Here is a 4,845-nt window from a genome sequence, read left to right on the forward strand (position 1 = left end):
TTACTCACTTGACAAAAAAAATTCCACCATGCAAGGTCCATATTAATATGTGCAAGGCCAGTATGATTGCCTGTCTTCAGCTTCTTCCTTTAACTTTCCACCTGCACTAAGAACTGGAGAAGTGGTGCAGTAGCTGTTGTGCTGACAACATGACTTGGCTCCAGTAAGGAAGGCGATTTCCTATCTTGTGTTCACCTACTGCCTCTGGTCATGAAACAGGAGGTGAAACTTCAGGCCAGGATGATGGAAGTTCCTGCTGGGACCATCAGTCTGAAGCTATCTTCATGATGGAGCAGATTCATGGAAAACAAGTTACAGATATCCCAGGACATACAGCTGCACTTTGGAGCTGGGCTTCACTGCAAACATGGAACATCAGGATTATCCCAGCATGGCAGTGGTCCTTCTTCACCTTGCCACCTACAATGCGGACAGCTCCTTACTGTCCTGAGAAGGTATGCACAGGCCTCTTAAACTCTCCATATATTCTCATGACTCATGAGGAGAATCTCACGGACTAGACGAAAGTTTTCTTGATTAGCTCCAGCAGTTAATCAGGAATGCTTTCCTGAGCTGCAAGCACCAGCTTGCTTAAGGTGTTGTTGTTCCTGTTACCAAGTGAGGAGCCAGAGGTGTGGTGGGATCTGAGGGAGGAGGATTTTCTGGAGATGTAATCATTGATCTAGTTACACTTTGATGTAGTTATGCTTTATTTGTGTTTGTAATTTACATGCTGCTGAACCGCAAGGTTGGAAATGAGCCAGGAATTCTCTTGAGTTTTATTCATTTGACCAAATAAGAAACTTGTAAATAAAGAGCAGGCTCCTAGCTGAGCAATGGTATATGGTCTGCAGCAGTACAGACTCCAGAAGAGAGCTGTATCCACAACACAATGGGAAACATAGGTTTAACAGCAATTTAAGGCAACTATTCTCCTCTTCCTTTAAAAATATATTTTTTAATTTGGCTAGGAACAAATCTAGACAAATAAACAAATATGACTGTGTGTATTTCACAACATCAGCTTTTCATGTGGTCTGAATAAGTCACACTCTTCCATGCAAGTGGTCTCATGTCCCATTCTTGACTCAGTTTTCCTACCACTAATTTTACTGGACCTGATATATAACTGTTTCCCTCCCTACCAATTCCCAATCCCCTTAATCTCTCCACACAAATCTTTCTTCTCTATTTTCATTTTCTTTCTTTCACTTTTCCCTTCTCTTTCCCCTCCTTTCCCTTCCCTTCCCTTCCCTTCCCTTCCCTTCCCTTCCCTTCCCTTCCCTTCCCTTCCCTTCCCTTCCCTTCCCTTCCCTTCCCTTCCCTTCCCTTCCCTTCCCTTCCCTTCCTTTTCCCTTCCTTTCCCTTCCTTTCCTTTCTTCCCTCTCCCTCTCTCTATCTCTCTGTCCCCAGTGTTCTCTCATTCTTATTTCTGTTTCCTTTTTTTCTGTTCATCTCAATTATAAAATTTTCCCTGAAGGCAGACTGTCTTGAGTTTCACTGAAAACAAAATATGGGAAGTAGTGCTCATCATTATTGGATTTCATGCATGCAGCCTCTAGGAATATGATAGCCATTTTGATTTAGAGCACTGTGGTTTTAGCCTTCCTGAAAGGCATAATAGCTGATAGCCATTTTTGAGTTAGCAGAAAATCTGCACGTTTTATCACCAAGGTTTTTGGGACATTTGCAGTAACCTATGTCACAGAAATAAGGATAAAATCATAACAACTGACCATGTCTGCTCTTTTATCCTTCTTTTAGGTTGGCCTCTCTCTGCATGATCATTGTGCTTGAAATGTTAATCTGGTTTATATTTTACTGCCATATAAAAATGTGCCTGGATCAGGGAAACCTGGAAAGCAATAACCACAATAGTGCGTGTCCCTAAATTAAGCCTCCTTCCTTTCTGCTACACTGCAACTTCATCTGGGGACTTCGGCACTGGATAACCACATGACTGCACAAAAGAAGGTAAAAAAGAGCACATGGCTTCGTTGGGATTTAGTCCTAACACTTTCTGAGGAATTACAGTAGCATTTCTTTTAGAGAAAAAAAAAGTTCTCTACCCATCACACACAGAAATAAACTGCTGAGAGATTTGTGTAAGCTTATTGCAATTGTCTCCACATTATTGATCCTGTGGCTGTTCTGTGAGGCAATTGCAAACAATAACTCATCATTGCATGATAGTTGAAAAAAAAAAAGAAAGAAAAAGGAAAGGGAAGTGGGCGTGCAATCTGAGTACAGATTCTGACCTGCTTTCTGTGCCTCTGAGCATCAAGATAAATTTAAGCATCAGCTGCCCAAACCTTGAGCCCTATACAGTGCCATAACTACACACACACACACAAAAAATGCAGTTTACTGCCTCATCTTTAATTCTGCTGCGTAGAGCAGAGCTGTTGCATTATAGTGCTGATGTATTGGCGATGCTGCTATTTGAAATGCTGCTAATGCTAAAAATATAATACAGGACTATGCTTCTTCTACAGTAACAAGTGAATTACATATCAAAGAGAAAGCTATTTTAACTAAAGTATGTATAGATAATGCCAAATAGCAGCACAGAAGATATTCAAGTTTGGGCTGTAAGATTATTTCTTTTGCCAAGTACTAGTGTTTTGTGAGCACTGACATTAAGCAAACAATGGGCATGTCTGATATCTTTGCTTGAGTCATCAATGAAAATATTGAAAAGTATCAGTGTCTCTGTGAAAACAGATCTGAGTACTCAAAAACTTCCTGAAGAATCATTCGTTGTTTTAACTGGTTTCTTTTATGTAACCAAACTAGAACAGCTAATGCTATTAAACATGTTGCATTGAACGCTAAGTGATAAGAAAGTGCAAGAATAAAGCACTATCCAAACCTATTCCTGAAGGAGAAGCACGTACAAATATGTGACCTTCTCATAATATTGAGTCTCCTGTTAAAAGCTAGTATGTAAGAAGCAGAGACCTGTATTTAACTGTAAGTAGAATAAATTAAAATTAAAATAATTGGAAAACCAACTGATTTAGAAGGGACCTGAAGAGTTCCACCTTGAGTTAAGAATAGAAAGATTTGTATAGCGTGTTCCTAAAGGCTTCCCCAGGCAATCTCGGCCAGGGTTTCTCTACCTCCAGTGATAACGAGAACAGAATTAAGTCAGAAGATGCTTTCTGGGCACCCCTCCATAACATGAAATATATTTAACGCCAGACTTATATGGTGATACGTTTTAGCAAATGTAAATGTTTCCAATCTCTAGCTACTTCCATCAGCATGAAATGCAGCCCTTTCAAGAACACTTTGCCGTAGGAACTAATTAGCGCTCTGAAATTTGAACTGCTTAAATGCATGGTTATTTGTATTATTCACATTTGTGCTCCTCCACCACTCCTTTATGAAAGAAATTCTACTGTCATCACCAGCTGCCATGAAATACGATTTACTGATTGTATTTCTGGGTTGTCAGAGCTAAACTATATCTTTAATTCATATAAAATAAACCATATTATTTGATATAAACTCTGTTTGTTGTTTAAAAATCATCAGATTGTGTAAGAAAAAAAGAAATCATTTCAAGGCATAATTTGGATAGCTTGTTAGAGTTATGAAGTGCTGTTGATGATACATTAAAGAAAGGTAATTAAAGGAATTAGTGAAGTACTAGATACGAATGTTTAAATTATTTACGCAATAAGCTCATTTTGAGTTGTAATAAACTTTGTCTTTACAAATGAAATACACCACCTGGTTTAATTATGCTATGTATTCTGCCTGTTGGTCGGATACCTTGGAGTCAGGGAATAAGGTCATATATGGGGGGACTCCATATATGGAGCCTCTGTACCCATTTTGGTCATCTCCTGTTGTTAAGTACCCTGAACAAGAAAAACGTAAAATGAAAAGTTTCTGGGTATTCAGCAGGGCTGGCAGCATGGTATGACGGTATTAAAATAGTTTCTGTTCCTCTCCACTGCGGCTGCGTTAAAGCTTTCCATGATGTGCTCAAGGAGTTCTCTGACCTTTCCTTTCTTTTTGTGTCTTTCTTTTCTTGACCTTCTCCTGAGCAAGAAAAATCCCCTCCCAGCTCCAGGTTTTCCTGCATGTTGCTGTGAAGCGCCTGACGCTGAGCGGTGCAGAAGGGGCTCGCGCTGAGACCCAGGTGCCCGGGCACTCTCCCCGAGGCTGGGGGCACCGGCCTCGTGTGGCCTTTGTCACCGAGGCTCCTGGCTCCCTGTGGCAGCAGGGGGATGTTGAGACTGCGACGGCACCAGGAGATCCAGTGGTGGGGAGAGCCAGACTGGGGCGCACCGAGGGCGGCTGAGCCAAGGGGGCTGAGTCTGGGACCTCTTTATAAAGCTGCACTGGGAATATTTCAGCTTGCAGATCGATTTAAATTTGCATCAGGACTTTTTGGGGTTGCACTTGATCAATTTCGGGCTGCATCGGGACTATTTCGCGTTGCACCAGAACTACCCCCGGTTTCCCTCTGCGCTCTGCGGTGAGGCTGGCACGCGCATCTCCCGCGGGCGCGGCCCAGGGGGCGTGGCCGCGCCGCTGATGCCCCGCCCCTTGCCGCGCCCATTGGCCGCGCCGCGCCCCGAAGCCCCGCCCCGCAGCGGGTGGGCGGAGCCAGCGCCGCCGCCGCGCTCGCAGCGGGGCCGGGGCCGCAGCCGGAGCCGGGAGCGGCAGCGGCGCAGGGAGCGCGGGCGCACGGAGCGCGGGCGCGCAGCGACGGCCGGGGCCCCGCGGCGGGCACGGAGCGGCGCGTCCCGCAGGAGAGGCGCGCGCAAAGAGAGACAAACTCGACACCGCCGCCGCTCTGCCGCTCCTCTCTTTTATTTTCTTTTTTCC

This window comes from Tinamus guttatus, unplaced genomic scaffold, assembly GCF_059628265.1.
Source record: "Tinamus guttatus ecotype Peru unplaced genomic scaffold, ASM5962826v1 Tinamus_guttatus_pri_ptg000142l, whole genome shotgun sequence".
Classification (NCBI taxonomy): Eukaryota; Metazoa; Chordata; class Aves; order Tinamiformes; family Tinamidae; genus Tinamus; species Tinamus guttatus.